Source organism: Otolemur garnettii, unplaced genomic scaffold (assembly GCF_000181295.1).
Source record: "Otolemur garnettii isolate 467f Iridium unplaced genomic scaffold, OtoGar3 scaffold00217, whole genome shotgun sequence".
NCBI classification, from domain to species: domain Eukaryota; kingdom Metazoa; phylum Chordata; class Mammalia; order Primates; family Galagidae; genus Otolemur; species Otolemur garnettii.
The window spans coordinates 147,463-166,156 of NW_003852612.1; positions in this window are offsets into that span (position 1 = coordinate 147,463).

Sequence of the window (18,694 nt, forward strand, 5' to 3'; positions counted from 1 at the left end):
GGAAGTAATAAGCAGGGGGTGAAGATGCTTTAAAAGTTATGAAGCTCTACACCAGAGTAAGGAAGAGAAGCAAACCCGGGGTTGTTCTGAAAAGCAAGCTCATTTGGTTTCATCAAGAACCTCTCCCCAAATAAATACCAAACGAAACGTTCCCAACCAATTGTTTCATGATATAATCCAGTTAATTTGCGGCAGAGCCAGTTTGTGACTCTAACTAGCTCTGTAAGCCTGAGGCAGCCCCATTGCCTCTCTGGAGTCCTGGGAACTTCTTGTTTAAATGAGAAGGTTGACTCTAGCCTGTGTTGAAACGTCTATTCTCTCCTTCAGGGCCAGTGGCCTCATGTCAACCAGTTCTTGGAAGTGAGAGGGTTTGCAAACATGGCTCTGAGGAATCGAATGGGGTATGTTTTTCTCCCTATTTTCACTATTATCTAGTGTGACCTTATTGCCTTCTCTGATCTTGGTTTCTTCAACTCTAGGATGGATACAAGAGCAGGCTATTAGGAGGTTATCATAAAGTTTTAACGTGAGATGATTTTAAATTGCACTGATCCTTACAACTGCTCTTTATTTACCATGTGTTTGAAAGAGCTTGTAGCACATTTAAACTGGACTCAGACTCGGGGAGATTTGGCGAGAGGTTCAAGCCTGGCTGCCCCTTGCTCTGTGCAGAAAATACATTTCGTAGCACACAGAGCCAAGAACTGAAAAGAAAAGGAAGACATGGGGCAGGCATTTCCTTGATGAGGAGTGGCTATTGTCCATGTCTGTGGGTCCCTGTCCAAAGATTGGGAGGATGATTCACATCTAGATATTCAAAGCTCTTGGCCCTCAAAGACAAAAGAAATGCAAGTGAGTGCCTGTTCCCATTTGGGGCATGAACGGTGGGGCGCTAGAGACAAGAATCTCAGGGCCTCCCCATGCCGCTGGGCCAGAGTGTAATAAATCTGTGAAATAACAAGCACAAAGGACTTTATAATCAATGACAGATTTTATTTTTGCTCTGGCAAAATCCATCTGTGGAGCTAACATTTTATAGGGAAATAACTACCCACTTTGTGACTCCTCCTCAGCCCATATTCTCTTTCTCAAAGTTGGGAAAAACTCAGAGCATCAAAGTCAGCTCCTCTGAGAACTGTGGCAAGCGAAAGCATGACTTCCCCTGGGCGGGAACCCAACTCTCCCGTTACTTCCTAGGGTGGCGCAGGCCATTCATTTCTGTTTTGCTAAAATACCCGTGACATGTGAATAAACCAGGATTACAGAACATTGTCTCGGTCAGTAATCTGAGCCGGCATGGGCTCTGGTTTGATGAAATATGGTGCTCTCTGAGCAAACATGGGAATTGGTATTACTTCTCGTTAAAGCTGAACAGTGGGACTATTTAGAACTGATGCATGAATGCAGCACTGTGGGGAGTGACAATTTGAAGGGAGCCGATTTGGGGGAGGGAGGTAGTGGGGTGTGTGTGTGTGTGTGTGTGTGTGTGTTGGCCAAAGCCAGGCAGTTAAGAAGAGTTTGTGAGATAGGCAGCCAATGGGACACTTTGGAAATTAGGGCCCCTTCATGGCTGCAGTCTCCTTACAGGCCCCAGATTATCTTGCCCAGAACTTTTGCTCTCCTTTCAGGAGGGACAAAGCCTTACATCTTTATCCTGGCATTCGAGCCCTAACCATTCTGCTTACCTGCCTTGGTTGAGTCTGTCATTAGGCTGTCTTCTTTCCAGTCCCCTCCTGCCCCAGAATTCAGAATGGCCCACTTTCCCTTGGTCCCCATGGCCTTTAGATGCTATCATGGATATACCACCTGATTCCCCTACCAGGACCCAGATACTCATGCCTCAACTGCCAGGCCTCTGCCTGCAGAAGTCTTCCCCAGGAACCACAGATGGCTGGCTGACAGCAGCTGCCTCATGCAAAGTTAACTTGTTCTTGGAATAGTCACATCCAATGACTTACTACGGCACAGTAACCTGGATGGTCTGTCTGGCGCAGGATTCTGCAGGGACTCTGCTGAGCCCTTGATGCAGCTGTGTCATGGTCAGCTTCTCCCAGTGGGCAGTCTTGTCTCCTCACTCCCTGATGTCTTTTTAGCTTATATCATGTGTCTTTAATTATTACTGAGATTGAACTTTGTTTTATATGTTTAGTGGCCATTACATTTCTTTGGTAAATTGCTCATTTGTATGAGCACAAGAGTGCTCTCACCAGCACGCTCCTGGATACCTCTGTATTCACATTCTGTTGCAAAGTCTCTTTTCTGCAACACTTCCCCTGAGACAGTCATGCCAGGAGTGATCTGAGGAAGTGGCTCTAAGAAGAGGTCTAAGGCTTGAGTCCCTGTTGCCCAGTGGCAATGAGGATGTTATGGTTAGTGTAGCTGGAGTCCTGGCAGCCCATGGTGTGCTGTGGTGGTGAGCAGGGGACATAGGCTTCTCAGGTATTAGAGATATGCAGAAAAAGGGACAATTCTGAACTAGATTCATGGGCTCTTACTGAGTGTCATGGATGTGCTGGTGAAAGATGATGAAAGGTTGAGAGGGATTAATCACTAGTTTAAGGCCAACTGTGAAAATCAGGGCTTGGCAGCATATAATGAAATACTCATTTCTTTAGCTGGTCCAATGAGGCTCAGGCCTGGGGATTAAATGTGAAGGTAGCAGAGCTACATAAGAGATGGTTGGATTCTTTACCCCAGCAAGTCTGTTATTTCAAAGTCAGGAGCCTGGTTGGGAAGCAGTGGGGATCTGAAAGTTGGGATAGGGGCACCTTAGTTGATGCACTCAAGAATCTTAAAACTCTATACTTCTCGGAATGCTCTGGGCCTGAGGACATGGCCTCTACCCTATTGCTTGAAGATGATGCAGGAAGTCCCCTTCACCATCTCCCATGCCTGTACCATGGCTGCAGGTGGAAACTGGAGCTCTGTTACCCACTAACCCAGCCAGGGCAATCACAGTAGACTGGAAGATCCCTACAGTCAACACATGCCAGCAGGACATGGGAAAATAGGTTTGGGACAGATCCTGATGGGCTGGATCAAGGGGACCTGAGTGTAGAGATGAATAAGGGAGAGTTTATCAATATGGAAACACTTGTCCATGATTCAGGATTTACACCATGGTAAGGTCCTCAGTCGCTGGAGATGATATGCTTGGAAAAAACAATGAAAGCAATGGCTGGTGCTATGTGCAATGTCATGCCAAAATTAGGGTGACCAGATTTTAACATTTGTAAAGTGGGACAACATGGCTGGGGGGGGGGCAAGGGGGGGGCGGGCAGGGGACAGGGCAGTGCAGGGCCTGACAACAATGCAAACTTTGATAAGCAGTTCTTGATAATCACTTCTCAACAATTATTTGTTATTATTACAGTTTAACATTATAAAATTAACAAAAATAATATAAAACTCATATTCTGGCCAAATAGCCACATGGCAGCCGAAAACTGTATATTCCCTTCCTGTTCTCCCGCCTGTTCGAGCTTGTCATGCATTCTTTCCAAAAATTGAGGCTTTTTTAAAATGCTGCGGGATGTGGGACAAATTGTTAAAAAGCAGGACTGTCCTGCCAAAAGCAGGACGTCTGGTCACCCTAGGCAAAATTGCCACATCAATGATAGAGTCATGGACTTCAGGCTCAGAGACGTGAACATGCTAGATTAGAAGTGGTGCCATCAACCCTATATGTTCTTTGGGATGGCTCAGAGGACCCTGCCTTTACCAAAGTGATAAGGAATTCACTGGTGAGAGGGGCTCCAGGATCATAAAGGGCTTAGTGATAGCTATTGTCTGTAGGTTGGGGATCAGGGCATGGGATATTATTACTGAAATGGGCTCCCTGGCAGACATGGGGATGAAAGCATCCCCAAATAATGGAGTATTTAACTATCTAATTTAAACTAGATATGTTTATCAAAATGAGAGGCATAGTCAGTGTGTAGCCAGGGTCCCTAACTTGCATAGCACTATGGAAGTGCTTAATTAAACATGAAGTCCTTGGGAGACATGTTGATGTGCAGTCGACAGAATATTGCTTGATTTGTATAATGTAAAATAAATCAAAGATGAATAAATAAGGCTGAGGGCAGCCACCCCAATAAAAGTCACACTCTCAGCCCAATAAAAATTATGCTCTCTCTCCCAATTTCTGGACCTAAGCCAGTGTTTAGATTTTGAACATACATATTGAGTGAAGGAGAGGCTGGATCCTCAGGAGAAAGGATACTATAACACCACAGCACAGAAAGATGGTAGAAAGATAATTCCCTATCCTTCCCCAAGGGACCTATGACCATTTTCTTAGGTATCCACTGAACCTGGGGGAGAAGCGAACATCCAGATGCTTCAAGGATAGATGGACACAGGGACCAAGCTGACATTGATACCAAAGTCCCAAATTGCCATTATAATTCTAATGTTAGAATGTAGTTTTGTGGGGACAAGGTGATAAATGGATCCTGGTGTAGGCCCAGCTTACTGGCCCATGGACTCATCCATAGACTTTTCCACACAATTCAAATGTGTAATTGGAATAAATATCCTTGGAAGATTCCAGAACTTTGTATTTGTTTATTGGCCTGTAGGGGAAGATTTAGGGTGGTAGGGAAGACAAGTTGAAACTTTCAGAGTAAGTGTTACCAAAGTAAGCATGTCCAGATGGAAACATCTGAAACCGTTCCCTTCCCTGTCTAGATTAATAAATCAAAATCAAGAGTCTTTTCCCAAGGGGAATGGGAGAGATTAGTCCCACCCTTAAAAATGTAAAGGATGCAGTTGGGATGGTACCCAGGCTGTCCTCTTTTAATTCACCAGTCTGGCCCCTACAGTGACTGAACAGATGCCAGACACAACAGTGGATGACTGCAAACTCAGCAAGTGGTGTGCCACTAGTCCTAAGTGCAGTGTGGGATCTTGGCTAGAGAAGATGGACATGGCCTTGGGTACCTGGTATACCTCTTTTGACTTGGTGAATGTATTCTTTTTTTTTTTTTTTTAAATTTATTGTTGGTGATTCGTTGAGGGTACAAGAAACCAGGTTATACTGATTGCATTTGTTAGGTAAAGTCCCTCTTACAATTGTGTCTTGCCCCCAAAATGTGTGGCACACGTCAAGACCCCACTGCACTCCCTCTTTCCCTCTCTCTGCTATTCTCTTCCCCACCCCTCCCTCCTTCTTCCTCTCTGTGCTCTCCCCTTCTCCTACCCCCACTGTGTCATTAATTGTCTTCATATCAAAATTGAGTACATAGGATTCATGCTTCTCCATTCTTGTGATGCTTTACTAAGGATAATATGTTCCACTTCCATCCATGTTAATACAAGGGCTGTAAAGTCTACATTTTTTTAATGGCTGAATAGTACTCCATGGTAAACATATACCACAGCTTGTTAATCCATTCCTGGGTTGGTGGGCATTTAAGCTGTTTCCACATTTTGGCGATTGTAAATTGAGCTGCAATAAACAGTCTAGTTCAGGTGTCCTTGTGATAAAAGGAATTTTTTTCCTTCTGGGTAGATCCCCAGTAATGGGATTGCAGGATCAAATGGGAGGTCTAGCTTGAATTCTTTGAGGGTTCTCCATACTTCCTTTCAAAAAGGTTGTATTAGTTTGCAGTTCCATCAGCAGTGTTAAAGTGTTCCCTTTTCTCCAGATCCACGCCAGCATCTGCAGTTTTCAGATTTTGTGATGTGGGCCATTCTTGCTGGGGTTAGATGGTATCTCAGGGTGGTTTTGATTTGCATTTCTCTAATAATTAGGGATGATAAGCATTTTTTCATATGTCTGTTAGCCATTCGTCCATCTTCTTTAGAGAAGATTCTATTCATGCCTCTTGCCTCTTGATATATGGGATTGTTGGCTTTTTTCATGTGGATTAATTTGAGTTCTCTATAGATCCTAGTTATCAAGATTTTGTCTGATTCAAAATATGCAAATATCCTTTCCCATTGTGTAGGTTGTCTATTTGCTTTGGTTGTTGTCTCCTTAGCTGTACAGAATCTTTTCAGTTTAATTAAGTCCCATTTGCTTATTTTTGTTGTTGCAATTACCATGGCAGTCTTCTTCATGAAGTCTTTCCCCAGGCCAATATCTTCTAGAGTTTTTGCTATACTTTCTTTGGGGATTTTTATTGTTTCATGCCTTAAATTTAAGTCCTTTATCCATCTTGAATCAATTTTTGTGAGTGGGGAAAGATGTGGGTCCAGTTTCAGTCTTTTACATGTGGATATCCAGTTCTCCCAGCACCATGTATTGAATAGGGAGTCTTTCCCCCAAAGTATGTTCTTGTTTGGTTTATCGAAGATTAGGTGAATATAAGATGTTAGTTTCATTGCCTGGTTTTCTATTTGATTGTAAATGTCTATGTCTCTATTTTTGTGCCAGTGCCATGCTGTCTTGACCACTATGTCTTTGTAGTACAGCCTAAAATCTGGTATGCTAATGTCCCTGGCTTTGTTTCTATTACTAAGAACTGCCTTAGCTATACGGTTTTTTTTTTTTTTGGTTCCATACAAAATGCAGAATCATTTTTTCCAAATCGTGAAAGTACAATGTTGTTATTTTAACAGGGATGGCATTGAATAGGTAGATTGCTTTGGGAAGTATAGACATTTTAACAATGTTGATTCTTTTCAGCCATGAGCATAGTATGTTCTTCCATTTGTTAACATCCTCTGCTATTTCCTTTCTTAGGGTTTCATAATTTTCTTTATAGAGTTCCTTCACTTCCTTTGTTAGGTATATTCCTAGGCATTTCATTTCTTTGAAGCTATGGTGAAGGGAGTTGTGTCCTTAATTAGCCTCTCATCTTGGCTGTTATTGGCGTATACAAAGGCAACTGACATGTGGACATCAATTTTATATCCTGAGACATTACTGCATTTTTTGATGACTTCCAGGAGTCTTGTGGTTGAGTCTTTGGGATTCTCTAAGTATAAGATCGTATCACCAGCAAAGTGCATGTATTCTTTTTCATCCCATTCTAGAAGGTTTTAGAATCAGTTTTCATTCACATGAGTAAGGTAACAGTATACATCTACTGGTGTATATATTTCTTTCCCTACGGCCATCTTAACTCTACCACCTCTGTCATTATAGACCAAATGGACCTGGACCATCTAGATATTCTACTGAGCATCACATTGGTTCTCTCTGTTGATGATACATTGGTTCTCTCTGTTGGTGACACCATGTTAACCAGACTGAATCCATAAGAAGTTGACAAGCACTTTGGGGACCTTGGTTTGATGCATGCTTTCCAGAAACTGGGAGATGATCCCTGTGCAGATTTCAGCTCTGCCATATCAACAAGGCAACTGGGTGAAGAGTGATCTGAAAATGTTGGAACATCCTGTCCAAGTAGGAGACATATTGTCTTGTACTTCCCATCTCTAAGAAGAAAACATAACTTCTGGTAGAATGTTTTATGTTTGGGGCACTGGGAATCCATCCCTGGGAATGCTACTCTGACTCAGAGGAACATGGAAGACCACCAGCTTTGAAGGGACCCAGAGCAGGAAGGGACTTATCCAGACTGTGAGCAAGCATACTTGCTGCTTTGGCCAGATACCAAGACTCCATGGTATCAGCTATCTGTGGAAGGAAGACACCATTTGAAATTTATAGCAAGGCCCAACTGGAACAAGTCCCAGCCATTTGCAACAGAGAACTGCATGTGCTTTGCAAACCAGCTCCTGATACTGGGTACTGTTAGAGATAGAGAGCACACCCATGAGTCACCAGGTGATCATGCAGGAGGAACTGCCTGTCATGAGCTGTGTTCTCATAGACCCACGATGGCATGGGCTTGGGCAGGCCCAGCAGCAATTCATCACAGATGGAAGTGATCCATCTGGAGAGGCATGAGCAGTGCCAGGGTTTGCAATGAAGCTGCATGAACAGGTGACTCAGATCTTTGTGCCATCCACTACTGTATATCTATGGCTCTTATTTAGTTCACATCTGTGGCCACATGAGGGTTTCTTAAAATCAGCTGTAGAGAAGGACACTGGATGAGCTTGGCTCATGACAGGTAGGCTCGGTTTGGGGTTGCAGACTGAGTATGAACTTCTGCTGCACTGCACCATCACTTGGATGAGCTTTTGGGGATACATCTGGGTATCCATCTTGAGAGGAAAGAAATGTGATCTGGGGTAAGAATAGAGTTAGATTTGTGTGCAGTGGCAAATGGCTTGGTTGGTTGATAGAGTGCCTGGGAGAAAAAAGACTGAAATGTCAGGGATAAAGAGGCGAGGGACAAGGCATGTGGGTGGATGTCCAGGAGTGGGTGAGAAGCGAGAAGATTTGCATATTGCATGTCACCATCGCCAGAGCTCACCCACCATGAAAGAGTCACTAAGCCACGTGGGAGACAGAGTAGCCTGGTCAGTTGCCATCAGGAGCTAGATTGGGTGCATGGAGGGAGCACCCAGAGCAGGGATGGAAGCCAAGCCTGGCCCAATGGCACGAGCACCAACTGCCGAGGGTACATCCAACCCTACCACTTCTACAGAGCCAGGCTCCCAGCAGGGGAGAACAATGCTGAGTCTCTGGGATGGCCCCTTCCTTGGCTGGACACAAGTTACTTTGTGAAAGGATGAATTAATTGGAGTTTTTCTACCACAGAAGGGCAGAGACTCGCCTTGACTGGAGTCTACATGTATCATTGGTATGGTGTGCTGTTCTAGCCTTCAGATGCCAGTGCCACTATCTTACAGAGTGTTTGTTACAATCCACTGTTTGAGGGTACTCGCTATACAACACCAAAGGTGCTGCAGTAGACATGGACTGCTGGGATCCACTTGTCCTGTCACATCCCAGTGAGAAGGCATTGGAAAGCACAACCGAAGCACTCTCTTGAGAAGATACTCTGAGAACATAGGGAGTCCTCCTGTACAACACCTGCCCCCTAAACCAGTGACCACTGTGTCATGCTGTGTCCCAAGTTGTAGAAACTATGTGTCCAGGGACCAAGGTGCAGAAGCCACAGTGGTATTGCTAACTGTTACACTCAGGGGCCTACTAGGGGTTCATTGTCCTGCTCAGGGGCCCACCAGGAGAGTCTGTGCTCCCTGAACTCTTGGCTCTGTGTATCCAGAAGCCCTGAAACCTGGAGAAGGAACATATCCTCTGGGAGACATGGGAGGGTTCCCTTTCCTTGCCCAGCGACAGGTGCTGCCCAATCACTCCGAGCTCCTGTTTCTAGACACCAGTGGGGAAGGAGAGTGTTCCCCATTCTGCACAGGTAACTGCCCCTGTGCTGCCACTCAGTGGGGCACAGAGGCTGTGTTTGGCATCCAGGGGACCCAGTGGGACATTTGGCACCTCTCTGCCTGATTCTGATGGCAAATAGATGAAGGCAAGATTCACAGCTTGAGAAGGGCATGAGGATCCCGTTGGCTGAGAGTCTGGACCACTCACCAGGTAATCCCCCAGGGCAGCAGAGGTGATGGGCCTGGATGATGTGGAGAAGAATCTAAAAGGGGTGATGGAAGAGGAGATAATGAGTACCTATGGTCCTGAGCCTGGCTGCAGGCACCAGGGCTGGGTTCACCCCTCTAACCTTCCTCTCGTGAGTTCTCCCAGGAAAAGAGACCAGGCAGACAGGGTGGGTTGTTATGTCAGGCAAAAGGGCTCAGGCTGCAGGGAGGGTGGACTGCAGCATCCTCTGCAGTGCCCCTCTGCGCTCCCCCAGATGGAGGGAATTTCCCCAGCTTTCAGGGATGTTCCTTGCTGACAGCTCCCAGCAGAGACCCTCCCCAGAATGGTCCTCAGCCCACAGCCATACCTCCTCTTTCCCAAGGCTGCTGAATTCCAGGGCTGGTCCATGTGGTGGTCCAAAGGGCTGGGATCCCTGGCCTCAATTTGTGACAACTCTGAGGGACTATCCCAGCTCCAGAGATGCCTTTGAGAGCAGCCTCAAGCCCTGTAATCATATCACTTTCAGCTCCCCCCTGCATCCAACCTGCCTCCATCACCTCTTTCAGGTGATGTTCCCAAGCGTCCACCACATACACTTGGTTCCCGGGTACCTGCACGTGAGATCACAGTCCTCAGGCATCCAGTGTCCACGTGTTCCAGCACAACAACTGCTTACTTCTCATTTCTCTTTCAGCCTTGCTCAGAAAAAATATCATTTTTCTTCTTGTTTTTTGTTTTTGTTTTTTTTAAGAGACAGAGTCTTATTTTGTCGCCCTCGGTAGAGTGCCGTGGTATCACAGCCATTTTTCTTCTTGTATTTCTCTAACTTCTCTCTCATACTTACTGATTTTCCTTGTTAACAAAGAAGAGCAGGCTGCAGGTTCCTAAGAAATTCATGAGCCCATGTTTCTTCTGTTTATTTTTATAGCTAGCTTCTATTTATAACAAAGAATGCTGATTTTCCTGTTTACACTTGAGATATAAAGGTTCTGTTTAAAATAAATTTAAGTAAAATACAGTGAATTGGTTTAAAATAATAATTTAAAAAAAAACTAAGTAAGTGATAGCTATAGCAGGAACTGCAAAGGAAGATAACTTGGGGATGGTAGTGTGGGAAACACCTGCTCAGTGTCTCCCCCTGCTGGAGAGCCCCTTCTGTGTCGGGTGGATGCTCACCCTGCGAGAACTCGCCCAAGACTTCCCATGAAGGCTCTGGACCCTGCATTGAGCAGTGATAGTTTTTCTTTTCCATAAAATGTGTCCTGCTGTGTGGAATGATCCATTCCCATGTCTGATTCTTCAGCTGGAACCGGGGCTTTGAGTGTCCAGTCTTTCTCTTACTTGCTGTTGTAGCCCCAGCACTCCATATGGTCAAGACACAAGAGAAGTCTGGTGGGCAGGACTCAGAATAGCCTCCAGAATTCTGCTCCCTGATTGCCCAGGATTGCACACCCTGGGCAATTCCTCCTTGAGTGGAGGTGGAATCTTTGAATATAATGCATGTTACTCCTGGATTAGTTTATATTATATGACAAAGGTGATAGGATTTTTCTTGTGCAATGTAGGCCTGCAATTGTTTGATTTTGAGTTAATCAAGTGGGAGATTATTCTGGGTGGGCCTGATTTAATCTAGTGAAAGCCATTAAGAGAAGACCTGGAACCTTAATGAAGACAGGGAGCTTCTTGGTGGCTGTGTCCTGAGAGAGGGCCATGAGAAGGCAGCAAGGCAGGGGCCACAGGGTCTCTAGGAACTGGCAGTGCCCAGGCTGACAGCCTATGGAAGGTGAGAGCTCTCAGTCCTACAACCACAGGGGCTTGCAAGAGGAAGGACTCATGCTCTAGAAAGCTCTGCAGCCTGGCTCATACCAGGAGCAGCCTGGTGGCCTGGTCCTCAGGTCCTTGCCTCTGGTCCTCAGGTGACCAGAGGACCCAGCCAAGCCATGCCCAGACTCTAGTCCCCTGGGAGTTGTGAAATGGTACATGTGTGTTGTCTGAGCTGTTGAATTTGTGAAGTTTTTAAAACAGCAATAGGAGACTTGCCCTGGGGTTTGGCAGATGTCACAGAATGTGTAAACAGCTCACTATGACTCCGTGCTTCCCACCTTCTGTTTGTCCTGGGATTCATGGGGCATTTTCCAATAGGCAGAATACAGGGGAAGGGAGGGGCAGGTGTCCATAGCAGCACTGGCATGGCCTCTCACCATGCATGGTACAGATAAGGACCAGCCTAAGCATGGCCCTTGGTCACTTAGGGAGGGGGCATATTGAGGCACCCTCTCAGCCTGGCCTCCTTAGCCACATGTCAGCCTGGCCAGTGCGCCCAGTCCATGCCCTGGAAGATATGACAATCTCTCATCTCTTTTCTAACTCTTCCTGCCCTGAGATCTGAGTGGCAAATGGAGAGTATCTGTCACTCCTCTCCCCGCCTTATGGCTCTGGAACAGAGCAGCCCGCTTCACTGCCTGAGCCCATCCTTCCCTCTTGACTTGTCTGCTTTGGGTGCTCTCTGTGGCCCAGCCCCTCACCCTACCCCCCACATACTGCCTACCACTGACCTCACCAACCACCTGCTGGTCCTGGCAGGGTTTCTCACTCTGGAGCCGGCATGCTGATGACACAGGCTCTGGCTCCTACCCCTGCCATCTCTGCCCATGCCTCTCCTCCCCACTTCCCTCTCCACTGTCCTCTACAGCCCTCACTCCTCCACCTGCCTCTAGCACTGCCCCTGCCCAGCCTCCCTTTCCTTCACAGATGACCCGGCATGTACCTCCTAGGGGGCGCCCAGACCACTGCAGTGAACATCTGCTGTTTTGTCTTCCACCATGGCATCCTCCTTTCCTTTCTGTGGGGGAATGCTGCTCCTAAACCACACACGTGGCATGGTGGGGCCACCTACCTGAAAGGCTGCCCAATGGCTGCCAGGGGAGTGGTTCATGACTTAGTCAGTCCTGACTAACACCTGTCCTAAGCAGGGTCAGTTATTATTTTGTAGGGTTTTTTAAAACACATTTGGTGGAGAAAGCCTTATTCCTCAATCTGCTATGGTGGAATGACATGAGCAGGCCATACCTGGCTGTTGCCACCAGGTTCCCTCAAACAGAGAGAGAGAGGTCTCTAATAGAAGGGACCTGAGCCAATGAAGTGGGGTGAGTGAGAGAAGGGGGTGGGGAAGATGATGGAGATGGAAAAGGAAGAGGAGGAGAAGGAGAGATGAAGATGAGGGGCTGGGAGGGGTGGAAAGGGAAGGTATACCCGTTATCTATTGCTGTGTAACAAATGATCCCACAACTTACAGTGCACACACACTCCATCAATTCACACTTTCCATGGGTGAGTAATCCAGCAGGCAAGGAGTTTTCTGGACCCAGTCATCTCTCACCTGCTTCCAAGCTCCTCCTGAGGTGCTTTTTTCACTTATTATGTCCCCTTGTATATTGTGTCCTACATAGAAGTTTAGCCCCCACCCCTTCTCACTTTTGTATGCACACTCTGAGCTGTAGCACGTGTCTTCTTCTTCAGTTCAGAAGGGCTCATGACATTGGCCTCCTGGGACCTACTTGGTTTCTTGTTGACATCTTCCCCTTCCCCATGGCCTTTGACCAAATCCCACATCCTGCCTCAAATAGGTCAGACTCTAAGAGGCATTGGCAGCCTCTTGTAGACTTTCATGGTTAAAGCTGTGCTGTGAACTTCATGCTCCCAACCACCGATCCCCTCCTGTGGACCAGATGGTCCAGAGCAGGCTTGGGAGTCTATTGGGGCCTGGCAAGCAGAGCTGTGGGCTCAGCCTGGTGACTGAGCTCCTCACCCTCAGAAACACTGGGTCCCTGCCTATTGCTCAGTGCTGTCTCCTTCCCAGCTGCGGGAATGGTGTACTGGCTGGTCCCCAGAACAGGTGCAAGGCCTTAGCTAGCTCTTCTGTAGAATGCAGGTAGTAATAAACTTAACTCACATGGTGGCTGTGTAGAGAATAACTATTGAGAAAGCCAGTATTGTTCTTGGCTCATTGTGGCCCTAAGGTGACCATCTTGATCTTCGCTGGACCCTCCTGGTTTTAGCCCTGAACAACCTACATCCCAGTAGACCCTCAGTCCTAAGCAAAGGAACACTATAGGAAGTGTCACCAGGGCTGTCATTGCTGGTTCTTCCTCTTTCACCATGGCCCTTTTCAGATGTCTTCATGCAACTCCACTTCCAGCCTGGAGACTCCTCGCCTGCTGGGTCAAGGCCCTAGAGACCAAGTCTACATTGTGGTGCCCACCTACCCTCAGTCTGTGCTCCTGCCTTTCCAGCCATCCCAACAGAAGCAAGTCCCCTGGGTAGGTTGTGGCCATGTCCTGCTGCCCTTAAACCCAGATCCTGGTTGCCCCATGTCATGCTGAGTGCTCGTTTGCTCAGGGATGCCCTCCCTGCTACTTCAAATTAATCAAATGAACATTTTGCATGAGATAGTTTTAGCCCCCTAGAAGGCAGGTAGGATTCAATAGTTTTCCCCTGATTTTCTTCCTTGTGAGCATTGGCGGCTAACCAGTGCTATGCTATCCAGTATTTATTATGTCTGCTTCTAGTAAGATTCATCAGATAGCGCCTTCTCAGTATGCACGTCTGTGCGGGGCTTATACTTTACTTCTCCGAGTTTGGTACATTAGGCAGCTTTCAGTGTCTGTCCCTTGCCTACAGGGGGTCATCTGAGACCAGGGGCCCTGAGAACCGGATCTCTGTTGTACTATCTCAGTTTCTCCACACCTAGAACCATAAAGCAGAAAAATCAACTCACACAGAGCTGAAAAAAAAATAGCTTATTTCTTACAAATATACTTGTAGCTCTTTGAAGAATATATAGAAAATATAAAAAGCAGAGATAAAAAGAGTTCCCACCAAACTCATCATTACCAGTGATTCAGTTCTCTTCCATCCTTTCTCTGTGAGTGTCCTTTTTTTCATACAGGTGATCATTCTGTATCCACATATTTGGATTTTCCTGAACATTAGACATAAGCATTTCTTGTGTCAAATGACAACATATTTGTCACTAAACATTAGAACATAAGCATTTCTTTATATCACACAAGCTTTTCAAAAACATATTTTAATTGACTACATATTTTCATTGGTTAGCTTTGCCATGGCTCAGTTAACTGATCTTCCCTTACAGGTTATTATGATATTTTTTCCTGTTATAAATCATACCAAAAGGGAAATCTTTAGCCATAAATACTTTTTTCCACATTTAAAATAGTTTTGGTATTGATCAATAATTTGCTTAATAGTTCCTAAATAACAGATTTCCAGAAATAAAATTATTTTATATCCTTTCATTTTTATTATTGGATTTTGTTGCACCTGCTTATTTGGTTTGGGTGGGATTTCTTTCAGCCCACCATGTGAGGTGGGTGGGCTCAATGACTAACTTGTAACTTTACCTGAAGCAAGAAAATTAAGGATAAACTGGCCTCTTCAGCCATGTCCCTCTTCTGAACTCATCAACTTCTACACCCTTCTTCCTATTGAGTCAGAGCGGCTTCTTTTGGGGGTGTAAGTAGGTGTGAATTTCTCCCTGGAGCCCAGCTGAAGGGCTGCACAGCCAGCCAACCAGGCAGCCCCCGCACAGTGGCACAGTGTCAGAGAGCAAATCTCCCTGGTGGCCCTGCTATCTTCTCTGTATCCCTGGCCCCTCACCTCATTCCAGGGCTCCATAAAGTCTGCCCCACCCCCCAATCCTGGGCAGCCCTCTGTCAGGTGGCATCTGGGGAGAAGGATGAGCTCTGGTCTCACCTGTGAGTGACAGATAGTGAAGCAGGTGCCAGAACACACCTTGGGAACGGCTCGGGGAGGTGCTGGCTCAGCCCCCTGTCCCACCAGGCTGGCCCACAGGGGCCTTTAAAGCTCCCATTGCACCCAGTAGGATCTGGACGTTTTCTCTCTTCAACAACCATTTGAGAATATTTCTCTAGGACCTTGCACAAACTGAGCACTGGGACAGGTAGTTCTGGGAATTCAGAGAGCCTATGTACCTGAGGCTGGAGAGAGTGTGGCGGCTTCCAGGAACAGAGAGCAAGGGTGGGCACAAGAGGACAAAAAGGCAGATGGGAGGCCAGGGTGTTGACAGGGGAGACCCCAACTGGGCTTTCAGAAGGCTTCCTGGAGGCAGTGACTGACCTGAGAAGGAGGCAACCCAGGGCAGGAGGAAGGAGAGGCATTCCAGGCCAAGGGCTCAGAGGTATGAAGGCAGAGAGAGGGGTAGACATGGGATTCCCAGGAACTGTATGGAGCTGGGTAAGAGAGGAGCCAAGGAACCCCCTAGCCTTTGAAGACCTTCAGGCCTTCACAGCCAGTAAGACCACTGGTTCAGGACCCCGAGGAAGAAGGAGGAGGTGGTGGGGTCTGCTAGCAGCTGCAACAGAGATGTGGCTGTGTGGGACAGTGCAGACGGGCAGAAAAGCATAGGGCAGGGGTCCTCGTTGTGAGGTCTGGTCTTGCCTCCATGCCTCTCCTCGAGTCCACCACCTTGGCTGGAGTGGGATTCAGAAGACAACAGCCCCCTCTCTCACTGGGAAGGGGTCTGGCCTCCCAAAGATCTGGAGCAGATCCTTTAGAGGCCTGGTCCATGGAGGGGCACAGGCAGGGAATGTGGCTGTCCCCACCAGACAGTAAGGGGTAGAAGACAAGCCTGGCTCTGCCTGTGTGACCCTAGATGACCTTCAACTCCCCAAGCACAGTGTCCACCTGTAATAGGCACCTCACTGGTGCATCTGGAGGTACAAACATCATTGCTTAAATCACCCTCTGTAATGCCTGGTCTCTTCCTCCCCAGAGAGAAAAGGCAGCCAATGGTGCTCTTCAAACTGACCACCCACAGCCTTGTTGAGACTCCTCTTTATGTGGGGGAGCCAGGCGTCCAGGTTCCCATGCAGGGTGCCACTGTGTCATGGACACTCGCTGCCTTGGGGGCCGGTCAGCGCCTCTCTGGAGCCTGCAGAGGCACCTGGCAGGCTGGCAGGCAGCTTTTATGTGCCTAGTTAGGGTTTTATGGTGCAGCCAGGCGGATCTGTGTCTGACAAGGAGTGCGTGTGGCTGTGGCGTCTGTGCTCCTGGCTGAAACTGCCTGACAGTGGAGGCCTGGGGGGTCACCCCAGGGACTATGCCCTGAGGCCCAGCCACAGAACAGGGGGACCAGGCCATTCCTGACTAGGCCCTGCCTCTCCTGAGATATGTTTCCCTTTGTTCACAAAAGGGCTCAGCTGAGTCAGGCCTAGGGGTTGGAGGGACTAGGATTCCCTGGCCTGGGTGGATCTTGGGGTGCTTCTCCAGCCTTCATCAGAACTAGCTTTAGTCCTGCCCCTGCCTCTGACCTCTGTGTAGTTGGCATTCTAGTGGAAGAGGGGACAATAAACCTATAAGCAGACAGTTATAAGGTGGTTTCTAGAAAGTCTGGATCCAGAAAAGGCAGGAGGCAGGACCCACCAGAAGGATGTGACAAATGGCAAGGGGTCAGGCTTGTCTGGGGAGGAGAGAGCTGTGAGGGGGTGAAGCTGGGAGGGCAGGGCAGGGGAACACCTAGAAGTGAGCTTGGGGTGTCTATGGTGCAGACTGCAACCCAGAGGATAGATGGGAAGAGGGGAGAGGAGGTGGCCAGGTGGCAGGGTCAGCCTGGGGGTCCCCTTGGCCTTGGTGAGGAGTTCATATGTGACTTTGATCAGCAGAGAAGGCACTTACAGGTCCTGACATTGAACCAGGTAATTGTCAGATGAAGGTGGGGACACAGTCATGTGCATTAAGACTGGAGGGACCATCTCTGCCTGTGGGGCCATAGGGATGGCGTGACCAGGACCACTCCTATTCACATCTAGTGACTCTGTCTTCCTAGAAGCAGCCTGATCTGGATGATCACTTATATGGTCAGCTTTGTTACAGGCACCTTCACAGATGGGGTGATGCTGAGTCCTGCATCCCAATAGCTTAAGATGTTCATCAGGCAGGTGGCAAGGAAGAAAGTTCCCAGTTCTGGAAACTGAGTGGTGCGTGTACTGGGAATTGCAGGGAGCTCTGCAGGTGTGGCTCCTTGGTTGTCAGCCGGGAGGTGCAGGAGGAGAGGCAGGAGGGGGCTTGGAAGGGCCCTATGGAGTTGGGACTCAATCTGGCAGCCCTGGATGTGGTAAGGTCACAAGAAAGTCTGAGGTCTGAGAGTGGTATGGTCAGGCTTTCATCTAGACAGAGCTCCCTAGGGGTTCAGGGTAATTAAGGGCCAGGGCTGGGGGAGGGAGAGGCCCTTATGGTGGCCCAGATGGAGAGTATGAAGGGCCTAACCTGCAGCAGGATCAGGAGGAGGGACAGAAAGGATGCCTGTGCGGGGCTAGTGAGGTGGGCCCAGGGAAGATGTGCAAGGTGAGGGGGCATGTGGGTCAGGGCACAGGCTGGGCATAAAGGTCCAGGAAGAAATCGTGTGGAGCTGGAGAGCCCCAGGCGAGGCCAGCAGAGCTGTCTCATGGGGAGTCAGAAGGCGGCAGGGATGGCTCTTGCTCTCTCCTCAGTGTCTTACTGTGCCCCCCATTTCTCCAGATATCCCTGCAGTTGGTGGAGGCCCTGTAACGAGGTCTTGCCAGTGGGAATGTGAGCAGAAATTACATGTGTCTTCTTGTCCAAGCCAGTTGGTAGGAGGTAAAGTCTTCCACATTCTCTCCCTCCCAGAGCACTCCAGATGGCAGAAGAAGGGAGTGGAAGCCACTAGCTTCCCATTTGAGGAAGGCTGCCTGACCTATGGAGTAAGCGTGTGGGTACAGTGAAGCTGCTGAGGTATGGGGGCTTAATGCCATTCTCCATGGTGGGGGTCCTGTGTCCTGGCTGCTCCTGTGGAGGATGGAAAGCAGGAGGAGGTGACATGTCATGAGCACAGGCTCATCTAGAGAGAAGAGGAGTCTGGCTGGTGTCTCCAGGGGCTGCACTAACCAGTGAGTCCTCCTGCCCCCCCAGGAAGACTGAGGGAGGAGGCAGGACTAGGACACTTCTGGAAGGGGCGGTTCTTGCATGTTCATTTGTCTGTGAACCAACCCTTCGTGGTTTAACCTGTGGTTCTCTGGGGATGAGGCTGTCCTGGAAGAGCCAGCAGCTGGGGGATAGTCCAGTCCTTGCTTCCATGAGGTCCCAGCTTCCTGGGTCACCATGGCCCCTCTATGCATGTACCTGGGATCCCTGGTGGGCAATGTATATAGGTTCTCCACACAGATGACTCCAAAATGGGTTAGTACAACTGGATCCCAAGGCTCTTTCTTTTTCTTT